The 25,948-nt window shown below is 31.0% G+C and overlaps 1 protein-coding gene and 1 long non-coding RNA gene across 4 annotated transcripts in view; one reads left to right on the forward strand and one right to left on the reverse strand.

Moving 5' to 3' along the window:
• LOC126740019 (myocardin-related transcription factor A-like) overlaps nucleotides 1–25,948 on the reverse strand; it is a 138,342-nt gene that overhangs the window by 42,400 nt on the left and 69,994 nt on the right. The window contains exon 1 of one of the 3 annotated variants that reach the window (XM_050445896.1): nucleotides 9,845–9,860. The exons of the other annotated variants lie outside the window; for them this stretch is intronic. The gene's annotated coding sequence lies outside the window, so the exon portion shown is untranslated. Of the gene's footprint in view, nucleotides 1–9,844; nucleotides 9,861–25,948 lie in introns of those variants that run through there. 3 annotated transcript variants of the gene reach the window in all.
• Nucleotides 9,563–25,948, forward strand: part of LOC126740021 (uncharacterized) — a 55,198-nt gene continuing 38,812 nt past the window's right edge. Inside the window, exon 1 of the long non-coding RNA XR_007661769.1 lies at nucleotides 9,563–9,755. This is a non-coding gene — a long non-coding RNA (uncharacterized LOC126740021). The remainder of the gene's footprint in view (nucleotides 9,756–25,948) is intronic.

Below are 25,948 nucleotides of genomic sequence, written 5' to 3' on the forward strand. Positions count from 1 at the left end.
AAGCAACATTTAAAACTAAGATTTTTTTTCATTTGACTCGAAATACCGGAGATGAATTCGGGAAGTACGGTCCTGTGGAATCATGATTCGTTTCAGTCCAGTCGTGGCATTACATGTGTGTGTGTGAAGTATTTCTGAAGTACAACGATGATAACATTAATTATTATATATAAAGTGTAATCACAGGGCCGTAGTGAGGTTTTTATTGGTGTAATTAAAAAGGTACACTGAAAACAAAATAAATGTATAAAACAGGGACGGCGCATAGCTCCTTAAATCGAGCACACACACCAACACGTGTAATGTATAATTTTTTAATGCAATTTTTTCGGCAAATATATGTTTGGCATTTTGAGATGCATACTTTAATTGTACTATACATAAGGAAAATTTTGGACGCAATTTCAAAACAAACTTGTATAAAAAGGTGCACCAAGGACAAAACTGATTTGCAAGCCAGGGATAGTCTCTTGTGTACGGACCTATCGTATTCCTTATGTACCAACTCGAACATTATACACGTTTGACAATTTTCTTTGTTGGGTGCGGTTTCTTGAGCTGAAGTAGAGAAAGTAAAATAAGAGAGAGGTCAAATGATAGCACGTTTTAACACTTGACAGTTAATAGTTCCAATAGCTAGAAAGGGTGGCGCCACCAAGATTGTGACTTAATAGCTGACATTGATTGTCGTAATTAACAGTCATACATATCAATGTCATAGTTGTCACTCTTTTACCCGTACTTTATTCATGGCTCTTGAACTTTGGGTTATTTAAACATGTAAAGTCTAATATAATCAGTGTAATATTTCGTTTAAATTGTTCGTAACTTAATTAGTGACAATGTAGTAGTCCGTTTTCCTTAAAAAACTGGGAAAAATCTATAGGTAAGTACATCTTAATGTTAGTATATATATTTATATTAATTTTCGATTTTGAAGTTTATTACCTGTAATAGTGAAAATTAAAGGAAACCAATTTCAAGAAGCAAAAATGTAATTTGTTATTGTTTTTATTTATACAAACATAACTAAATGTTTTGTATTGAAATTTAAAATCATAGCCAAATAAAAATAGACACTATGGCAGAGCCAGGAATTATTAACCGTAGCTGCCAAATTGTCCTAATGTTTGTTATATTTAAATTCCAAAAAATTATGTAATTTATATCACACAAAATTGTGTATACCTCCACGCCTCAAATTTAAATCTCCCGCCTTTTCTGAATTCCAATATTCCGCGTTTTTCTTGACATGACTGAGTCGGTATTTTAACTCCTTCCAATGGCTGCCAGGATGCGCTATAGTCGCGTCGTAAACGTGATGTCATCTGGTATACATGTGATTAAATTATAATTTTATTTTACTGTCTATATGGCGGTATATAATTGGTAGCGAGGCAAAAGCAAGAACGCTATGGTTTTCTTTATAACTTGTTAATTAAACTATAAAGCGTATATGGCGGGGATTGGAATCGTATGTCCAGCATCTTGATTGGCAAGATTGACAGGGAGCTGACAGAAACGACGTTGTTGACATCGACATTGAAACATCATTTGTTATATCATTTGAGTTTGTTTTTCAACGTATGCTGTTGGTTAGCTTTTAAAATTGCTGTTTTAAATTAATCAACTTTTTTCCCTAAAAAGTGTCTTTCAATATTAGGAGTAATGTTTTAATTGATTTGCAGTAATTTCAGGTTTCTGATAAGCAAAAGTGATTTTATACAGTTATCTCTTTGTATTGTTATAGTTTTTCTTTTTAATAAAATCAAATCAGTTGGTTTCAATCAAGAAATTTCACCTGTCAAATAATTATTTTTAATTATAAATACATTTTCTAATACAGTAATTTTGTAATAAATGACTGGCCTCATCATTTTCTCTTCAAAAAAATAAATTAAAATTTTCCAGTACATATTCATCATGTAAACCATGTACATTTTAAATGATTCTGATAAGCTTAGTAATAACAGATTTTTGTAATTACCTTCAGACCTCATTACAAGAAAAACATCCAGTGTAAATTTTATTAAGACATGGAGCTATAGAATTTACTCTGATTACTTCTGCAATAAATTTTTATAACAATGATAGTTGCTGATGATACTGCTGGCTTTACACTACGATTTATTTATTTAAACATGTGATTTGTCATTATTATTCAAATGGAACATTTAGCGATTTTTTTTATAATGCTTGCAATGCCAATTTTTTAATTTTATTTCATGCTCATATCATACATGTTATATATGTTATAATGTAATAAGTTGTTTTGTTTTTAATAATAAGTTTATTTAACATTGCAGATAGATATATTGTTTCTTGATTAAAATGTCTGTTATAGAACATTGATAATTTGTTTAATTTTTCCTTAGGAAACATAAACAAGTTTATATTAAACAAAGATAATTCATCCTCTATTGAAACTATGTTTGTGTTAGTCAAATAGGGATATTATTAACCTAAGATATGATAGGATGTATGATAAGAAAATGGCACTAAAATCTTTACAAGCTTTTCTAATGTATTTCGGTTGGGGTAGTTCAGTAACAAAATACTTTTATTAGCATTTTTTAGATTAATTTTATTTTTTATAATGTCTGTTGTAATAAATTATTGCATAAGATATATATAATTTTATTAAGAATTTTCCAAGAAAATTAACTAATAAATGTATTAAATTGTGAAGTAGGTAACATGTAGGATACAGTACACTAATATTAAATAATTATTGCAGTATATTAATCACCTAATCAAAAAGGCTCTATTTTCTATAAGTAACCTTTATGATTAGGCGTTTGCCTTAGATATTGTGAATAAATAATAAAATTATGAGACTTCTTATCAAATGAAGTTTAATTTTCCCGCCTTCATTATTTGCCCACGCCTTTCTAACATTTTGATTGGTACAATTAAGCACGTCAAACTGTCAAGTTAGTTACAATAGTGTCCGTTACCAAGCGAGACGACGCTATCAATTTGTCAGAAGAATTTCTATCGGTTTGTATGAAATTACCACTTCGCTATAGTTTTGTATTTTGTGCTATAAAAGTTATAGTTACTGCAAGATAATACATTAATACATTGTATATAATGTTAATGACAGGACCGTAATGGGTTTGTTGTTGATGCAGTTTTTTTAGAAAAAAGATCATGTTTTTTAAAATTGTATATGAAATATATATATATTTTTTAATATAAAGTTTATGCATATGAGAGCATTTGAACAGACGTTTACCGACTGAAAATAATTAGAAGAGAATGAGAACTATTCTCAAAGCAACCTCCTTTACTTCCGTATTGACTGCGAAGCAATAAAATAAAATGAAACCCAGGAAAAACAGGTTATATATATACCCCTTTGCAATTTCTCTCATATAACGACATTATTTTTCTTTCTTTATAAAGAAAAGTTCCTTTTCCATGCTATTAGGTTATGCCAGCTTTGAAACTGTGTAACATAAATGCTTTCATCCGAACAGTACTTTATAAAGCATGTGCTGCTGGGCTTCTGCTTAGCAACGAGTTAAAAACAAAAAGAAATGTCCGGAATATGATCCAATTAAGCGCGACATAAAAAAATATAAAAGACGGGGCTTTATTACCCGCCTGAAATAAATGTGAAATGTATAACGAGAGGAAGGCAGCTCGTTATCGGGGAGTTTTGGAAGGTTATCCGCACTGTTCCCTTATTACTCCCGTTCGAGTTCCTTCTTTTATTGGACCCTATAAAAGACCAAATGTGGAAAATTTTATATATCGATAACGGCCCAGGCGTTTATATACATACCTTGGAAATTTTGGAAATCGCTTGATATATAAGCAGAGGTAATGGTGGTTTTATATCGCTGCTTTTGTGACTCGTTAACCCCAAGAGCGGAATTAATAAAAAATTAGTAACTAAGCAGCTTGATCCCTTATAAAATTTGAGATATAAATATACTTATCTCAGACGTGTTGTTTGGTTCAAGTTAAGCTCTGTTACCTAAAATGCTGGTATATCTGCTTAATTTAAATGAGTTGACACTTATTTTATCGTAAAATATACCGAGATTACATTGTTTCTTTTTGAAAAAAGTAACTAGTTTCATAGGAAAAATGTATCCATATACATAACATAATACAGCAGACAGTTGGATGTTTTTTTAAATGTAGACAAATGTTGCACAGTATTGTCGAAAAATATACCAAAAATTGTAATTTTTTTTAAGAAAAGTTTATTTATTATATTAATTTAATTAAAAAATTCTTATTAGCCCTAAGGAGTTGGCTTTTAAATATTTATATACGAATTGCTCAATTGTAGAGTGCACGAAAAACTAATTTTTACAGAATAGCGAAAACAAACACTACAGACAAGTACTACAACACTATTTTATAAATACAAATATACAGTTATTAAAAATAGAAACCTATAGAATAGCATTAATAACAATTTATTCATTCTGCAAAAATATTAATTTGTACTTACTAAAAAAATTTAAGATAAAAAAGTGATCACAGTCCAGGACTCTGATCGTTTTTGAATTTTCCATAACAGTAATTTTTATTTTTCCTTTGTAAGTTGGGCATATTACAAACAAGCTTGAAAATGCGCATGATTATTTTAAAGTAAAATTTTTTTTGATTTATAATACTGAAAAAACTTTATTAAAGTTGCAGAACGTACATACAGAAAATAGTATATACTATTTTCTACATACCTACATACCTACATACTATACAAATATAAAATACTTCAAAGTATACAAATAAACACGTATTTTAAGAATGAAAAATTATTAAGATAAACCACTTTTTTATAAGTTTTTCGAGTAGGATTGAATTATCAGAGTCTTCCGAGAAGAGCATATTTTCACCAAGATCATTACAATTCACACAAGGAGCACTTACTAAGTTATTGAACAATATAAGGGACTTTCTGGAACAAAACTGGCTCACATTTTGAAATTCGTTAATCTTGTGCATGGATAGAGGTAAAGGTTCATCATACAAATCTTGAAAATTTGAATGTTCTCCGCTTTTTTTCTGGCACTTTTTCAATATGGCATGTTTTTGAAACAATCCGTTAAATGCCTCCTAATGTTCCACTAAGTTGCAGTTTTAGTGATGGAATAGACAAGACTTCTTATAACGAATGTTCAGCCAGTTTTTGAAAACGCTTGAAAGTTATTACCATAAATGGTGAAGGATTTGATCTGCTGTTGCTTATGAATCAATCCCATTAAGGTCATATTTTAAATAAGAATGTCGGCATACCGGAAAATAAACATCAATAGGTTTAAATAATTTTATTTGAGAACTCAAATAATATAGAAACTGAAAGACAATTTAGTTGTATAGTACAATAGTACAAATAGACAATCAGTTACAAAAAAATTTATTAAATTGAGTTTGCTTATAATGGAATTTTCATGATGATACAATATATCATCTGCACCTTTTTCTATCACAGTTTTACCAAAATGTAAGAAATTGAATTAAAACTATAAAAGGATAATTGCCTCCGGTAGTACACATCATTTGTGCTTGTGTTTGGCAAAGACAAGTTTTTTTTGAAATTTCATTGTTAAGCTTCTATGGTTGCATTCTTCCATGCCTTCTTTCTAGCTTGCCTTTTTCGTTTAATCAGGTCTCGTTTAATCAGTTCTAAAGAAATTAAACTTGAAAAATTAAATGTTTCATATGACAGCGAGTTTTCCCTATGTTTTTCATAGTACAAGTTATGTAATTTATTAATGTTCAACTCCACTGACAAGTAAATATTGGGAAAGGAATGCATTTTAACAGATTTTGTCGTCGATGTATCAGTATTGCGAAAATAAGTTCACTCATGCCAGGATTTAACTCTTTCCTCCTCAGTTCTTGTTCTCAAAAGGAGAAAAACGCGATCGCTTACGGTTTTCAATGGTAGCATAACCTTGAACTTTTAGTATCTTAAACATCATTAATAAGGCCAGTTTTTGCACATATCTTAGTTTTTGATAACATATTACTTGGCCTAGTACATTCACAATCACAACTCTCGGAACTAAATTACATTTTATAAGTTAACTATTGAAAAAATCACAGGATGGACTCGACTGACCGTTTTTGTACAAGACCGCTCAGACTTTGCTCGTTCATATTCTGCACAACTTTATAATTTTGTTTAAATATTATGAATGTGATCGTTATTACAATCAAACCAACCGATGCATCTGATTCTAAGTGGCCCCTAACGTAGCTTAGATATTTAAATCTTTTGGAGTTAAATATAATAAAACCCAACCCAATTTTTTTACAACAAGTTCATAATGAGATGTAAATTTTAAATTGATCTGCATGTATAAACCTAGATCTTTTTTTCTTTAAAACTGTGTTGCTGACGGGGTATTCAAAGTTTCAAAACTCACTCTATAAGTTTTCTGGTGTAACTTACAATGACACATATACCAGTGTTAAAATACATTTTGTTTTAAAAAAACAATTGACCACAGAATCCAGATATTCTTGTAGGAAAAAACAATCTGATAAAGATACAATTTCTTGAAAAGCTTAAAATCATTCGCAAAAACTAAACTATCTATTATTAAAGATAATAAAGAGTAAGGGACCACCATTACTTCGCTGAAAAACTCCAGATGTTTCAATGTATAGTTTTAGTCATGATTGACAAATTTCAACTTGATGTGCATGATATGAGACAAAAGATATACATGTTTCTTTGGAAAAACTCAATTAAGCAGATTTCCAATTAGGATGTGATGGTCAACCAGGTCAAATGCTTTGGCACGGTCTGTATATATTCTGTCAAGTTGTGTTTGATCATTTACGGCTCTTAATCAAAAGCTTGTGTAATATATTTGCACAACTTTAAAACTGTAGACTTTCCAGCAAGAAAACTATGCTGTTCATCAGAAATTTTATCATTGATATTTTTTAAAAGATCTTCATAAATAATACTTTCAAATATTTTGGCAAGGAAATTAAATATGCTTATTAGCCTATAACTTTTAATATCTTTTTGAGAGTCATTGTTAGAAAGGAGAATAATTGCCGTTTTAAGATTTTCTGAAAAAAATTGAATGCTAGCTAGACTAATTAAAGATGAGGGCATTGGGTTTTAAACCCGTAGATTTTTTGGCTTAAATTTGTTGTGACCCTGTTTTGAACATGTCCTCACTAGTTAGAGTCAAGTCTATATTTCCAAAGTTGCAATTCTGATAATTATTGTTCTTCTACATAAAATAATTACTGTTGTTATTTTATGTAAAAGATTTGATGCGAGATCAATTATAAATTTAAACATATTGACTAATTTTTAATAAAGTTCAAAAAATGTAACCGTTCCTGAACTTTAGATACTATTTAATACGGAAGTGAGAGGTTAAACTCGGCTCCAAAACTGCAGTATGAAGCCCATTAAAGTCCACGCTTTGACAAACCTCAATTATGACCTGAAACTTTGAAAATATTTGTAATACGTTACTGGAATTTATAAAGCGCCATTAATAACGTAATATTTCTACGAAAAATCCCATTCGGCTCGCGAGCTCTGATTTTCCATTCGAGATTCCACTCACGAAGAGCCAGTTTTTCTTTGGTTTAATGAAATTCTGTTGTTTTTTTTTTGTTCCCCTCGTTGGACTTTATAGTAGATACGAGGATATTTAACCAGGAAAAAACACATTTAACAAGGAAAGCTTATTACATGCCTCGAATTTTGCGTAGAAACGAAAATAACACGGAATATCTCGAGTATAGGACATAAAATACGCGTTATGCTAAACCAAAAAGCACTACTTCGGCTACGTTTCGCAACGTATAAGCTCACTTTGAGGCTATATTTAGAATTTAGGCCTTTCCGAGATCATATTTGTGATGGAATTTTGATTAGTTTTATATGGTTTGAACAGCGCCAGATTTTTTCTGGCTGAGGTTTAAATATATTTTTTTTAAATCTGTGCTTGACGTTAAAAAAAAATAGAGCAAATAAGACAGTGATACATGTAATTATGAGTATTTCTATTGAAATCAATGCCACTCCATTTTATCACGGCCATTCCTCACTTTCGCATAAGCAAATCAGTAGTACAGAACACAAACAACACTAAACAAACAAACATCTCAAAATTTCATTATACTTAAGATCTAAAAACATTAAAAGACTTACATTAGTAAACAAAAACTTTGTTTAAGTGCATATACTCAGGGGCAAGGGGGTGTTTTATTCACAAAAATATTCAACGATTCTCTGTTGTCAAATATACACACATTTTCAAAACAGAAAATTTTCAGCTATAGAGAGGGTGATGCTAATATATGCTATGTGTGACTATTACTATTTCCGAAACTATAGGACATACGAGGGCGGTTAACTTATAAAGAAGTTGCCAATTTTGACGCTTATTTTATATCCCTTTACAGCGTTGCACAATAGTAAAGCAAAAAGTAGTTCGTGAATTACAAGGTGATTTATAAAAATTTATATACATTTTGTAGTGTTAGTATTTGATTTTAATTTTAGAATGTATTTATCCAGATCATAAGCTTTTAACGACATTTACTACTAAGATTATGCGATTTACTTCTGGTTATCCCTATATACTTTAGTAGAAACCATTATTAAGACAAACATTGAAAGTTCCAAAAACCTATCGCCTTGGATTTTTAAATCGTTATAATTCTTCTACAAAAAAAAAACAACATAAAGCTCATCCAAATATTACGTCGGTTATATAATGTGAAAAAACGTACTAAAAATCCAAAGGATTAATGTGTTTTGGCATTGGCCCCGAACGCCCTCAGACTATTGTTAATCCAAATAAATCTTAACAGAATTTGAGCTTGAAGTGTTTTATTAACCGGTACTCGGATTTTGCCAGTGATAAGCAAGGCGTATGTTGATGATATTTTAATATAAAAACGCTCTATATAGGTTATATTATTGCTTTATTCAGTGGTTGCTCATGGTTTGTTTCATAAGGGGATCAGAACTTAAGAAAATCAAGAATATGAACTACTGTCTTTATTATTATTACAGAAGCAATTTGATTACAAAATGATGTATTTATTATTGATTATTTTATATTTTCTCAGGAGGTATTGCAGTTAAATTATAAAAATGTTTTTGATAGAAAACCTTTCGCTCTATATTTTTGGTAATAGGTTTTTCTATAAATTAAGTAGTTTTTGAGTTACCGGCGTTTTAAATGTTGAATTCTGTTTTTCTCGGAACGTATTATATTTATGAGAAAACTTATAGAAATGTTTTTGATAGAAAATTTTAATAGTTTTTTAGTTATACAGGCGTTTTAAGTTTTCAGTTCCAATTATATTACATTAAGTTGTTTTTCTTCAATATTTATTGATTTCGCTACTAGCCATTTTATATCCGTATTTAAAAATGCTCTCACAGCTTCTGGATATTCTAGATCCATTTTTTACATGTTAAATGTTTTAAAATGTATCTCTTATGTTTTTTAAAATTTCACAAAAGTGATGCGGTACGGCCCTGTAAAATTATGTATGGTCGCATTAAATCGCGATAATATTTTTTAATGCGTGTTTACATATTCGTTCGCGTGCTAAACATCTGGTAGCCCCCGGGCTCAGCAATTGTTTATTTTATTTTTATTATCGTGTTTTTAATTTTAAGCTTGACTGGCACTTTTATAAAATCGGGTCTCCTCATGGTCTCACATGCTTGATTTGTTTTTAAGTTACCATTGCTCTGATGAGCTTCTCATTAGAATACCTATAATAGATATCAGGTAAGAGTATTTTTAAGGTTGATTTATGAGCCTTTTGTATTTGTCACTTTAAATATTTTTTGATCAAAGAGTAAATTAAACATACTTACATTTTCAGAAGGAAAACTAAACTATAGATAGATTGCAAATGGTCAGGATTCATAATACATACCTGAAAAAAAACAGTATTTATTAGTATTTAATTTACCGGTTATGTATTTTTAATAAAATTACGATAATTGTTGAAATAAATGTAGGGTGCTTGAGCAATTTAAGACCCAACAATTTTCTGCAAAATTTGTTGTTTAGTAGAAGGGGTAAATAATATCTATAAAATATTTTAAGTCAGAAAGATTTTTGGATGAATCATAATTTGTATTCAAAAAATCAAAAAAAGTTTTTACTAAATGACGTCATTTGCAAAACATTGCAATGCGCAAACTCTTCAATATATCGATTTTTACTAGGATAAAAGTCGGCAGTTATTAACAAGTCAAAATCATAAATTCTGGATTTCATTTAGAATTTCTTGTAAGTGAATTTCCTATTGTTCAATGTTCGTATTAATAATATAAAAATATTCGATAATTACTCCATTCTTACCATTTTTTGAATTTAAACTACTAAGGATCCTTCGTTTGAAATGTATTATATTTTAAGAGTGAAAGGGCTGGTATGTTTTCAGCCCATCCCAACTCAATCCCATCCAGTTCAGTTTAGTTCGGTTCGGTTCAGTTCAATCCCATCCAATCCCAACGCCACCCCACACCCAAGGAACCCCTACCCTATCATCGCCCATATACTAGTATTAGTATTTTTAGTAAATGTTCGTTCTTTTTGTTAAAAAATAAAAAAATAATTAGTCCAAGGAATTTTTGTTGTCTTAATAAAATAGATCTAAGGGAAGCTTCCTAAACATACCAAAAATCACTGGGTCAAAAATTGTTCAATCACATAAATACACATTTTGAAATCTCTTTATGGTGATTTAGCAATTTAGAACACAACGATTTTTAGATTTTTTTTGTATGTTAAACAAAAGAATCCTATGATAAATCACTTTTTAACAAAAAAAAAATTATGTTGACCATATGAACACAAATGTTAAAAATATACTAGTATTGCCACGGGCTAATCACTTTAATATTAATTTAAAATATTTTTATTTAATATGCCCATGTTAAATAAGTTGACGTTAATAATTAACTGTCAAATTATCGACATAATCTATTCAAGAGGATCAAATTGATAACCACAACGTTGCCAGATTTTAAAGCTATTTTCTTAAGTTTCATTCCATAGATATTATTTAAGTACATGAAGGTTTCATGAAGAGGGTACATGGGGATTTTTTTTATATTTTAATTTTTGTTCGCATTGCAATATTTTAAAAATGTCGTCATTTAATTAAAACAAAATATGTTTTTAAATAAAAATATATTTCATTCAAAAATTTTTTTGGTTTTAAAATCTTCTATAGACATCTTCCTTTTTTCCGAAATTCATTAAGTCTTAAATTGCTCAAGCATCGCCTTAATTTGATAGGATTTGAATATTTTGATTTTATACTGGCAGACAGATCTAATACAATTCATTTACCCAACTCTCTGCTGTACAAGGGAAGGGTAATTGGATTTAACAAATTGCCTGTGATTATTAAAATATATGATAATTTAAGACAGTTCAAGAGGCTTTTGAGAAAATTAATTTTAGAACTGTTTTATTTTAATTTTATTTAATATTCAATATTTTATTTTATTCGTATAGTTTTAATTTTAGATTACACTTCCCTACGAACGTTCCATAATTTTAATTGTATTTATTCTTATATTTAAGTTACTTTTTAGACTTTTATATCTAGTATATATAATTAATATATAGGCCTAGTATAAAACGCATATCTAGCACTGATCCTAAACAAAAACTTATTATATTCTATTATTATTAATTGGTCTTAAAAAATCGTTAACAATTTTTTCAAATTATTCAAGATTGTCGTCATATAAAACAATTCTTATTTCATGTGCAGAAATAAAAATTGGTATTAAATTAAATCGTTGATATAATCAGCTAACAGATATGATTTCAGAAAAAATAAAAACGGAAATTGTAAATTCTGGTAAAAAACATCCAACGGCTATTGACCAAATATTAAAAATCCATTTTCGATAAATTACACGAAAACATCTGAAGAAAACGTTCGATTATTGCATGAAAAATAATAATATTTAAAAAAACATGTTTGCATTTTGTTGGGATCAAACTTTTAGTACTCATGATTTGGTGAAATTTGACACTCCTATAATAAAAGAATTCTGTATGTTATATTAAATTGACCTCAAGAAAAATGGACTTGAAAAAATATAAATATTAAAACAAAATTCGATGTAGTACTGAATAAAGTAATATAGATAGAGCTAGCTATAAAGACAGCAAAGAATTGAATTACTTTTAAAAAAGTAGTGTATTAGTTTTTTAGTATTATTTTTAATATTTCAGTCTAATTTCTGAAAAACAAAGACATATGACGTGCCTAAAAAATGTTTAAACGGTTATGCACTCACTAGTTCAAAGCATCCACATACTTTAAGGGATATATATATAGCAAGGTGTTTGCATAGAAGCGTGCCTATATTATTTAATTTCAAAAATCCTTGCAAACTACAGATTGGTTAAAATTTTTCAATAAATAGTAATAACAAAATTACTTCTATACAAACTGAGTTTTGCTTAATATACAGTTGCGTATAAACAAATAAATAATACATTTCTACATAATTTACTTCTGTTCCGGCGCATTCACCTGTATTTTTTAATAATCTCGCCATTTTCAATTAACGAGAAATCTCTTTAGAATATTTATTTAATGTTACACGGGCAAATATTCGAATTGGTTGGTACTTAAATTCAAAATGAAAGAGGAGATAACTGTGGCTTTCAATTGTATTTTATCTTCACTTTGTACTAGAGAGTGTAGTAAAGAGACTTGAGACCCTCAGTTTCTTTAGGAGAAATTTGAACAATGGTAATTCATGCTCCAGCAACGTTAATATAAGTCGGTATAAGGTTTTACTTGCAAACAATAAAACTGTTTATAATATTTATTTAATTAATTTTATGTTTATTTTATTGGCACCGTTTTAAAACATATCTAGCAGGCTTTTATATTTCTTTGTATATTTCAGAAAAAAAGTTTGTTAAATAAAAATATACTTTTCTGTAAGCTTTACTCAGTTTTTGATTTAACAGCTGTTCGTAGATATAACAAAAAAAAATTGTTATTTATTGGTTCCCTTTCGAAGTTAGTAATTTTTCCGTAAAAATATTTGAAGAATAGACTTTTTTGAGCACCAGCTCTATTTTTATTGAATTACTGCCGAAAAAAACAGATATTTCCTTAAATCGTTATTATACCTTTCCATGAGTTGGTAGGAACGCATAGAACTCTGAACCCCTTTTTTTCATAGAATATCTGAGGTATCAATTAAATACAAAGCACTTTTCAGAAGTTTGAGCATCAAGTTTCTTTAATAACAAATTTCATATAAAAGTCTAATTTTTAGCACCACAGACACCTTAAACAAACCCCCAAGATAGGTTTTCAAATATGTCAAATGTATACCCACCAGAAGTACTCAGAGCAATCAGGTAAGGCTAAACTTTCATATTCTTTCACTTGGCACCTAAATATGCTAAATATTTTTACCTGATTTCCGAGCAATAGTGCACAAAATTATTAAAAACAACTCCTTCAAACTATTAATTAAGCTATTTAATGCAATCATGTCACAAGAATCGACTTCCAGAGAATGTTCAAATTCTTATTACTGCAGGACCAAAATTAGGAAGTAAAAGTATTGACTTTAGGTATATTAGATGATTTAAGAAAGCACTTCAAAGGTTTATTGTGAAACAAACAAGACCAATTAAAAAAAAAACGGTACATTTATGACAATTCTTAATTAGAATAAAAAAGCAAACTGTAATATAAGGACTAAGGTATTTATTAATATTAAAGGTTCAAAGGAGTTTGTTCTTACTACCACCTAATCCAAATTATATTCGAAAGACCAAGAAGCTGTTTAATAAGGAAAAGTTGAAGTAGAGTAGATATGCTGATGATACTGTTCTCGTGGCTGATTAAAAAGGTTACAATAGCTACTGAAATAAGTTCATGGTGATTAAATGCTTAAGTTATATACAGTTGACAATGGTAACATTATTACTGAAACTGAGTCATTACAGCAAACATAAATCATTTGTTATATATGATTTGGTGACAAACAGGAACGATCAATGGATAACAACATAATTTTAGTTATCCTACTTACCACATATCTATATATATAGGATAAAATAGATAGGGTGTTTTATCCTATATAGATATAATCAAAAGTGAAATTTTAATTTGTTGTGACCGAATGTTTTTAACGGCTTTCCATCTAAACCATTATTTTGATATAGTCTTTCAAAGAACTAAAGTATCATAAACACCAAACGGCATTGCAAAATCTATTGCTCAATCTCCAAACAATCCGAACTAAATAATTGTTTTATTATCGCATTTCCGACGATCATTAAACATGGCGGTCTATTTCTGTCCGATTTTTCGATTAACTACCTTGAAAAAGCAAATGTTACTCTGATGAACAAAACGAAATAAATTAGGTAATGGTCGATTTTACAACCGTTAAACTAAATGGGAAAAAAGAACTTTTTATTGCTTTATTTTGCAAAAACAATGATAATGTTAATCAGTTAAGCCCCAACATCAAATATTATGTTAGTGGTTAATTCTGCTACAAAATATTAAAGAAAATATCCCACTTAATAACGTGATTACACGAATGTTTGCCGAATGTCAAATTAGGTCCGGATTTATGTTTTCAATAAATTTTAATTCTGCGTTTGTACACTCTAAGTAGGACAACCACGTCTTTATGATGAAAATTACGGGTTTAGTGAGAGACTTGTGAATCTTGGGCGAGACTAATCTTGCAATTTTGCAAGCCTAAGAATTTGTTAGCTACGGAAATACATACTTTTTTCAAGACCCAGAAGGCGTATATATAATTATTCAGTTAAACCACACGAGCCCATTTAAAACGAATAAACCTTTTAATAAACATTGCCGAAATCCAATAAATTTCATTTGATGTTTTGATTGCTTCAAATTAACAACCTGAAACTTTGGAATTTTTGTGGAAAACAAGTTGCGACACACCCACCGATTTATTAGAACTACGATGTTCCACGCACCCAATTAATTTTAGTGTTTTCGAAAAACGTGCGCTTAGTTCTTGTTGACTGCCTGAAGATCCTCGAGCAGAAACTGTGTCACTAAGATTCAGTGAACCCTGGATACATGTGTGCTGCTAATACAAAACGTATGTGGTGTGTATTTTTAATTTTTTGGGATGGTCACGGATCGGTTGTTTTCAGTTTTACTAGGTAGAAATGAGTTATTTGAAATAGGTTCTGTCTGGAAATATGGAACTAAATATTCACGTTTTCTTCCCAAGTTTGGAATAATTTAAAATTTTTAGTGTAACCTGGGTTCTTAACCAGTAAATCAATCAATACTTCACATCTCAAACAGCAACACATCCAAATCGCAATTGCTTTTTAGAGTGTTTTTGATAAACACTCCAAAGCTTTGAAATTTTCCAAGTAATTTACCAGCATTAAAACATGAACTGAGATCAAATCGCGTCCCAATTTCCTGTGTTTTCATTTTTTATTCGCCTATTTTTGGTACATATTTTTAAACTTTCAGGCTAGATTTAGAGAGCGCTTCCCGCATCTAGTCGAAAGTGACTTGTGTATCGTGAAAGTAAATTAGAAAATAAATTGGATGCGACGAATGCATATTCGAGTTTCTGCATTAAAAGTTTGCCGTGCTACATTTGTGCCGAATTACATTTGAATTTTGGAAAAGGTGTATGATGTTTATAGTAAGTGGAATAATACAGTGTTTGCCATTCAAATTAACGAACTAGATTTATCTGTAATTCGAGTTCCGATGTTTTATCAGAAGTCAATTGGTAAATTTTTTAGTTCTTGACAAGGTAACAATTTAGTTGATCTGGGAGAGCTTATTAGAAAAGATTCTTAGTAATAGAATAATGTTTAAAACAAGATTTAATGAATTAACTATAAAAATACTTTATTCATCGGTAGCATCAATTATGAAATCAAGAAAGGTGATAAGAGAGATGAGGTAAGGTATCTTTTATTATGAGTTTCGAAGCTCAACAATCGTTCTTAAACTAGTTCTTTATAGCCCTGGCGGTCAAGGGGTATCTGCCTGGCCACTGTGTGAGAATAGACAACATAATAGACTCAAGAGATGTCAAAAATAATAAGCAAATTGATGTTGCTAAGTGATCTGATTATGGAAGGAAAATAAACGCCGTGCACCAACATCTACAAACAAACAGACCTCACATTTTAGCTCTAGTAGAGATGAAAGAGAACTGGGAACCAACCAAGGTTCTGTGTGCACTGAATCTCGCCTTTAAACTAATAATTTTGTAATTGTATTTTTTTTTCCTAAATAAAAAGACCTTTATTGTTATTATATGTTGTATCCTGGATACGATCTCCACACCCGATTTAGGTATAACTTCGGAATTGCCGTCTTCATTAGAAGCTCTGCTACCCCCATGTTTCGACGTTATGTGGTTTAAAATAACAACCGAAAGATCCACAAAGTATTGCTGCCTCCTCTACAGACAACTCAACGATACACAGAAGACTTTTCACCGACCTTGCTATTAAAATCGACGACTTTGTTCAATTTTGTTGCCTTGAGAAATGCAGGCGATCGATACCTGCAAAGAAATATATAATGAGAGACTTCTCAATTGCCCAAATGGATCAAGAATGTTTTAATCTATAGCAAAAGCAGGTTTCTGTAGATCAAGAATTGCACCAATGACTAGGGAAGATGGTTCCATTCTCAAGTCCTACCGTAGACCTATAAAGCAAAACTTTGCCACGAAAGGGTTCTTCGATAGTCTTCCATCACAGAGATCTTGAAAAAAATCTCAAAGGTTTATACACTTACAAAGCCCCCGGCCCTAATGGAATACCGCCAATAGTATTAAAAAAGTGTGCGGTCGTGCTGACACCACCGTTTGTGCCAACTGTTTTTTTTTTCATACAAAGTCAAAGTCAAAATATGCTTTATTTGTTCAAAATAATGAATTGTTGTTTATAAAGCTAGTAGAAATATATACTTTACTATAAATAATAAAACAGAAAGCACTCTACAAATAAGTGTACAAAATAAGCGAATATACAAACATTTAAAATAAATCTTCATAAAATTCCAATAAAGAATAATATGCCTTCCCCACTAAGAGTCCACGCAGTCTCGGTCTAAATATATTCATTAACGTTGCCTCTTTAATGTTGCGTGATAGGTGATTAAATACCTTTATGCCTTCATAGATAATAGATTTCTGCTTCAGAGTAGATGTAGGAATAGGCAGACGCAAGTTGTTTACTTGGCGTGTAACGTACCTGAGATTTTCTGACATGAATTTATGAAATGTTTGTATGAGCTGCTAGCCACTTCCAGTATACAGATACTCGCGACGGTAAGAACACTTTCTTTGACAAACAGAGGTCTACAAGACTCTCTGGGTTTTGCCCTGGAATTGTACCGGAGAGCCCGTTTTTGCAGAATTACAATTGACTGTATAAGATATTGGCTAGCATTTCTCCAGAAACAAATATCATACCTAATATGCGACTCAATCAAAACAAAATAAACAGATCTATCTACCAACCAATGCACCAAGTTACCTTACCGCAAAAGAGCCTGAAGATATCGCTTTAGCAAGAACAACAATATGCTTTCCAAAAGCAAGATTTTCATCTATGGTCAATCCAAGGAACATGCTGGTGCTGATTGCAGAGACACTCTCTCCTGGGAGCCTTTAAAACTCATATTCTTAGTTTTGTCTGCATTTAACGACAGGAAATTCGAATAAAACCAAATCTTTAATTACTGTAAATCTGTTTGCAAAGAAAAGTGTAGAGATTTGCTGTCTAAGCTGTGCCATAAAATAGTGGTGTCGTCAACAGTAATAAATACTCTAAATTGCCCCTGAATGTCAAGGTTTGCTAGATCATTAACATATAGAAGAAAAAGCATTGGACCTAGGACAGATTCACAATACCCTCTAAGTCATAGAGTTGAAGCTTCCGCAACAGAACCTCATGACTAACAAAATCAAAGGCCTTTGATGAATCGCAAAAGACTGCTGCGAAAACTCTACCACTTTTCGCGAAAATAAAGTTAAAGATAGCATCACCGATGCATACCTTTTCTTGCTAAAAATGTTATTTAGCTTTAGAAAGTTTATCATCAGACTTTTGATCAGCTTTTCTACCAATTTGGACATAGTAGACAATAAAGAAATGGGTGTAAAATTTGCAGACTCCTCAGGATTTCCGTTTTTGCAGATCGGGATTACCTTTGCAAGTTTCAGACAGACTGGAAATACTCCTGATGTCCAAGATACATCTATTGAGTTGACTAGTGTTGACAATGCTGCATCAGGTAAAATGAGAAAAAATTTTACCCCAGAAGAATTTTTGTTTCTAATTGAGCATAGGGTTTCTCTTACTTTGGTTGTATCAGTTGGCATGAAGAAGAAAGAGTTATTAGTCTCGACTCTTATGACAATTGTATACTTGCGCGGATTCAATGCCCAATAAAAGGAAAAAAGATGGTGCCCATCAATTACCTTCCGACTGCTTTAGTTCCGGCAATCGTCAAGGTAATAGGAAAACTTATTCTGGGGTCCATTAACATCATTTGCGATCGTCAGTATGATTTCCAAAATGTTATGATTTTCACCTATGTAGGTCTACTGGCGATCTGCTAGTAGCCCTTGAAATAGCTCTGGATATTTCAAAGGCATTCGATAGGGTCTGGGATAAAAACCTCTTAAACACTAACTGTATTCTTATAGTTTGCTACCAATTCTGATTGGTTGGCTTGAAAGCTTTCCCGAGAAGCGATCCATCCAGGTTTTCGTTGATGTCTGTCAGCAGGCTAATGTCTGACTTGTAATCCAATTTACAATGTCTTTCTTTAAGTCGCCCAACCAGATGACACCCAGTGCCATACGCGTAGTCAAGTAACAACTATCAACGCGACCTTAACATAATTTTGGAGTGGGTTGAGTGCAATCTGACTGAGTCTAAGGCAGCCAAGATTCAGGCTGCTGTATTTACAAAGAAGAATACTTATTATGTCCGCGCTTACTTTGTCGCTGTCTTCGTTAGTTCACTTGTTAGTTTAAATAAACTTCATTTGATTTGTCATAGTCCATACTAAAATATTGATAATAATTATCAATAATAAGGCCTAAACTCAATACGACTAGAGATATTTGACCTGTTAAACTGAATGTCCACTTTAAAAAGGTCACGACTAAAAAATTGTTCATATCTTCTTTGGTAATTAACTTACACTTATTCGCATCATAAATAAAGTTGAAGAACAAGTGATTTTTGTTCACGTGAGCAGTCTCGCAATGCGTCGAGCTCCAGGTTTTGTAGTTGATAACTTTTGATCTATTGACACTAAGATGATCAAATAAAATTCGTCTAATTCGTCATGACCTACACTAAAATGTTGATAATATCTCCCAAAGGCCTAAACCTAATACGACTGAAGATATCTCAGATGATATACTGAATATCCACTTCAAAGCGGCCACAACTGAAAAGTTGCTCATATCTTCATCCATCCACAAGACGTACGGCCCGGCCCTATTGTCTTATAGGAGATCCAGAGATAACTAGAACCTTGGACAGTAGAAGAAAGGTGGCGAACCTTACTCTGTTTTATTGACACCATTACGGTAAATACTATTCCAAACTGGTCCAAATCATTCCACCTAGACCGTCGCTATATTGGGACTCCTTTATGGAGAAGTGCACTCTGTTGAATTAACTTCGAAAGCTCGTCTTTCCCGAACATTAGAACTGGCAGAACTTAGTATATTCCGTTTAAAAAAAAATGGAATTGACCAAATTTAACTGATTTCCAAGTAAGTATGGTATAGAAAATTGCAAAACGCAAGAAGGATGACTGAAAACTGACGAAGACTGAGGAGGCTTAATAATACCTCATTTGAGGTTACTTACTCAAATAAAGTAATAATTGAAACTTACCCAAAGAAGATACCGAGCAATCCACGTGCTATACTATGTAAAAGGCCATATAATGAATGGTAAGTAAAGTGGAAGTCACGGACTTTACACCCAGATGTACCCTTTTGACAGGATAGGACGATGTAAGAAAGACTTGGAGATCGATAAGCAATAACCTTGAAAAGAAATCAGCAGACAAAAGTGTTGGACAGAAGCCGTATCATTAAAATGATACAAGCAAATGATCTTAGGAAAAGATCCAAGAGATCAGGTGGATCTCTGAACCAGCTCCGGCAAAGGCATTTAAAATAAAAAATCAAATTTGAAAAGACCTAACTGAAGCAGATTGGCAAAATATAAATCAAATACAAGAATAATATACCTTAATGATTAGTGGTTGTAGATAAACAAAAAAAAAAGATCAGAGGAGAGTGAAAATCGTTGGCAGAATGAGAAAACTAGATTCTTGCTAAGTAATTGTAGATTCTTGGACGTAGAAAAGGCTTTTGGTCAATCATCATTTGAATTAACCATGAGAATGCAAGACTTCAAATTCAGTTGGTAATGTCATACAGGACTGACTGCTGAAAGCTAAGTTAGTTAGAACCGCATTGCAAAACAAAAACTGCCAGATTGACTACTAGAGCCATATTTGTTTATTTAAGTTAGAATTTTAGTTCCCTTAGACTTACGTGCATGCATAAGTAAGTAATTATTTTTTTTAAATGTATATTCTACACCAATACAATTTTTTCTGCCTTCAGATGCTAGATCTGGTTTAAAAAAAAGTAAAAAGTCATTCAAAAAATTATAAAAGCTATAATTATACTATTATAATCGTATCGCCATGGAGTAAATTTTAATTGCTTGCACTTGTCCGATAGCTACTTTATGCCGTCCCCTGCCAGCTCATACTTCATACATTTAAATATCTAAAAATGTAATTGGACGTAATTGCATCGTGCGCACTTTTGATATATTGGCATTTTTGCTAGGCCATCGAACGCTAAATATTTTTGTCTAGTAGTAGCCAGAATATTTTATAACGCTTTCCTTGGCAACATAATTAAGGAATAAAATAACAAATCCGAAATAGCATTTTTCAACGCAACCTTATAAACCTTATTCCTCAAACGTATCAGTCGAAAAGTGTCTCTAAATCATTTGCGAAGCTTTCATAAAAAAAAGGTCGCGTTTAACTTTGCGCCTTTAGCATGGACCCTCTTCATCTAAAAAGGATTTTCTCTGACGTCTGTAAGCTGTAGGATAAGGCCCCTCAACGCGCTATCTCAATGCGTTTTCAATTTTTTGTAAATCCTTTTTTAATGCGTAATATATCCTGTGGCGACTCAATTTCAGATATTGGAAATGCATAAAGTAATAACAAGTTTGTGATAAAACGATGTTATCTGTTAATGGGTTTATTTAATAAATCCTGCAAGTATTGAAAAATATTAAAAAAGAAAAACAGACAAAAGAATGTTCTTCTTTATTAGTTCTTCTTTATTAGATCTCACTAGCCGATTCAGCAGGTGTACAGGTAAGTTAACTAGTGAGATAAAAATGTCATAGCATCAGAGATAAACCACAGTTGATCTTGTTTCTAAACTCCAAAATCTTGGCTTCTCTTCTATGAGGATCTAATCCTGCCAAACTTCAGACTATGGAAAAAAATTCACAAATACTCTTTTCATTGCAAATACAGTTTTCGTCATAGAATCAATTACATGAAAAGTCATGATCCATCCTTTGTCGAGTTCTTTTAACATACTCAAATAATGTCAAAAAGCCAAGAAGGTGCTCAACATGATTTCCTGCAAAGCATGTTTTCGTTTCTTCTGAGAAAATGATTAACAGCTGTTACTCTTTCCCTAACCTTTCGTATCAGAGTATCTAACTAAGTATTTTCAGACAAAAGGACGTATTCAGTCTAGAAATGTTTTTTTTAAGGTTCTACTATATAAAAAACCCCTTACTGATCGTTAGAGCACTTAGCTAATTTATTTTCTGGAGGATTTTGATCCTAAAAATATCGCATGCATTATTTCATCTTCGTTAGCTTATTTCCAACGCTAAAATGTGTGAACAGCCCATTTTATCTTCATGAATATCACTTCTATTTTGGCAACTTCCCTGTTTTAAACAGCATTTTTTGACCTCGTTTTGTAATGCCTTCGTTGCCAGCTTTTTTTTATGATGATCCCAGTGAATTCAAAGTAATTCATTCGCGGTGTGTCTTTTCCGGTAAATGTATGTTAGCGAATTAAATTTGTAAAGAATGAGAGTTAAGAAGTTAAACAAATTTGATTTTTAACAAATTTTTTCTGGTGCACATTCTCTGGCCAGTTCTCATGGAATATAACCCCCCACTCTCCTTAAATGTTATCAGGTAGTGTGTCCTGAAGAAACTGTTGCCGAAAAATGTGCAATCCATCCTTCACGGAAAAACGAGGAAGATCTTAGAATTGCAGCCTTAGTAAATCTAACTTGTGCTAAAAAAAAAACTGATCATGATTTCAGTTGAATCTCTACATCAATACAAGGGTTAAACAGCATTAATGATTGAACACGAATATTTCTGTTAATGATGACTGCTACACAGCCATGATTATTGATTTTTTCGGTTCTTAATTAAATGAATTAACTTCCTATGAATACACAGACCTCGCAACAATAGATTTATTAAAGAAAATATTTGGTCTATACTTCCCTCTTGCTTACACGCGTTTTGGACTATGAATTAGCCTCAAAAATTATAATTATCAAGATGCCTTCTGGCTAATAAAATACTTACTTTAATAAATCTTTTGAGAGGGTCCTCAACGTGGTTATCTACGTTAATTATTTCACTAAATATATGTTCATAATAATCAGCTGTTTATTCTGCACCATGTCAGATTAATTGTTAAAAGATGCTTTAGCTTGTACATTATGATTAAATCTATAAACTGTTAAAAGTTACAACAGCGTCTGGATAGTTTCCTTCTCATATTCATTAAATGATTTGAGTCTGAACTTCAAAACAACATTTCAAAACATTCACGTTTGCTAAAACTCGCAAATTTTATTTATTTAATTAATGTAAATTTAGTTACGTAAATTTGGAGAAAGTAGTTTGGTTATTTTTTTATAGTTACTTATTAGGATAAATGTAATATGAAAGGAGTAATAATCCATTAATATAAAATTCATGAATTTTATATGTTGTATTTTTCTTGTTTTCTATTGCGTGTTTTCTTTGCATATTCGGTCATAATAGAATAAATTTTAATTTTTTAATTTTCCATATATTTCTTCGATTTTATGGATAGTTGCAAATTCCAAATATAAGAAAATTTTCAAACCTTGTATTATTCTTCGCTTACTTTTATTTTTTCTTTAATTTACTTTTGTGAACTCTTTCCTAACAGGTTGAAAATTTCGGAGATCGCTGCAAAACTTTTATTAGTTTTTCTTTGCCTTCCTTATATGTTTTAATGTTTTGTATTTAATTTCCTTTTAATTCAATCTACTTTTGCTTACTTAAATAATTTAAGTTTAAATCTACATGCTTTTAATTAAAATTTTATTAAAATTATGTTCAGTTTCTAGCTCATTTCCATCATGTTTTTGAAATACTGGAACGTAGCATAAGCATTTTCAGTACATTATACAGTATACATGGAGGCACAGGTACGTTCCTGAAGTAAAAAAAATTAAATGCCAAGAAAATCGTCCAAAAAGTCCATAGAGGCAAAGGTCCATAAAAAGTATATCCACAAAAAGTTTGGTAATATTGGTAAATGAAGTTAAGAGAAAAGAGAGTTAAGAGCTATAAAGAAATGGTCGATAACAAAACGTAACATGAGATCATGTAACCTAGTGTTACCAAAACTGGAGTTATGTATTATTCATTAATGAAACGTCCTTTTCACTTATTTTCTGTATTTTTTTTAATATCTAAATTTTTTAATAAGTTATATTATTGTTAATTCTAAATTTTAATTTCTAAAATTTTAAAAAATGACTGTTTTTTTCCAAAAGTTTGACTCACAAGTTAGTTTATAAAATTACTAGGACTAAAGTATTGTGTTTGTCTGTCGCTTACAGAACCTTAAAATGATTTAGGACCATCATTACAAAATCCACAAGGTAATTTTTTTAGTTAATTACACCAACTTATCACAAAACACGTGCACACTTATTAAGCAAATTGCGGTAATTTCTATGAAAGATGGGACTTGTGTGATAATACATTTTTTTAAATTATTAATGCCTGTTGGCACGCGCGTATTACCATCTCTTGACCTCAAAAGACTTCATAAAAATAAAGTGTAAAGTTTTGTTTGGCTCGGTGCGCGTTTGCATTAGACTATTTAAAGAGATTATCCAGACTAGAGGTTTAACTAAATATTTGATTTAAAAAAACCTAATTTTTCGTTGAAAAAATAAAACATGGCATTTTTCTGGAACAAGATTTAATAGCAGGCCTACAACGGCGGAACCAATTTTAATCCGTGTAAATACAATGTGTTTTCCTCTTGGTGACGTATTTTCCAGAGATGATTAAGGCCCGCGGAAATTCTCTCGTTGATCGTGCAAGTGCGAACATAAAAACATGTTTATCACGCTGAGACGGGCATGATTTACACATTACCATTATAATGGCATAAATCCTGGACCATTTGTATTAGTCGACTCTCCCGCGCGAATATTTACACAAAAAGCCGAAAATAATACATTTAAGTTTATTTAAAACTTTATTACTATACACCCATTATTAGGTCTAAAATAGATCTTATTAGTCATTTATTTTCGTTATTTGGAAAGTGGGAGATTTTGGGTGAATACGTAATATAAAATGTGATGGATCATCGGAGAAAAACAATATGGCCTAAATGATTTATGGTCGCCTTAAATGAAGAATAGGTTTTTTTCTTATTGCTTAAAAAGGATTTATTATATACAAATATGGGTTTCGCTATAATTCTTAAACCTTATTTTTCTTACGCTTTCTTCTATTCTCTTTTTCCGAAGTCAACACAGTTTCATAATATAAGGCTACAAACAAAAACAAATTGAAAATCAATATGGAACGCATCAAGATTGATGACAATTTCTGTTACCAAATTTATCCTGTACACCAATGAAAGTCCTGGAACTCCAGATAATATCCAGATCAAGCAGCATAAGCAAGACCAAATTTATTTTATTTAAAAAAAACAGATGCACAGGAAAATCAGCTTATTACTGAATGACGCATTTGTCGTTCACTGTTTCTATATATATTTTTCTATTTATTGAAATTTTCAAAGAATAACAAAAAATATTGTTCGTTATACATCTAGAAACGGATTTTTCTGACTTGCAGTCAAATTGTAACTTTGAACCCGTTGAATAAATTCAGATTTATGTCATAACAGCCCGGACTATAACGTATTTACTGTTTGCCACACAGATATTAGTCCAGGTGCATTAATAAATTTGAGGCTTTAAAAATGAACGTTTTCAATTAACAAATAGTTATGTACTTTAATAAAATTGTTACTTTCAAGCCGTTTTTTAAATATTTTAAAAACTTTATTTTTCTTACGTTTTTGTACATAAAAAAATTTCATGCTCTCCTATTCTGTTTGCCTGAGGTCAACGCAGTTTTATGATATAAAGATATGCGAAAATAAATTAACAATAAATATGGAGCGCATCAACATTGATAACAATTTTTGCTACAAATGAATACTTATAAAACCAAAGAAAGTTCTGAAACCAATACCAAGCGGTACAAGCAAGAATAAATTAATTAAAAATAAAAACAGATGCACAGGAATATCAGCTTATTACTGAATTATCAATTTGTCGTTAACTGTTGTTTTATATATTTTTTGCAAATTTATTGAAATTTTAAAAGAATTTAAAAAAAATGTTGTTCGTTATACATCTAGAAACGGATTTGAAGAAATGAATTGAATGAACTTTCAAGTCGTTAAATAAATTCAGATTTACGTCATAACAGGCCGGACTATAATGTCTTTGCTATTTGCAGTCTCTCTTTGACCCAC

Source organism: Anthonomus grandis, chromosome 8 (assembly GCF_022605725.1).
Source record: "Anthonomus grandis grandis chromosome 8, icAntGran1.3, whole genome shotgun sequence".
Taxonomy (NCBI): Eukaryota; Metazoa; Arthropoda; class Insecta; order Coleoptera; family Curculionidae; genus Anthonomus; species Anthonomus grandis.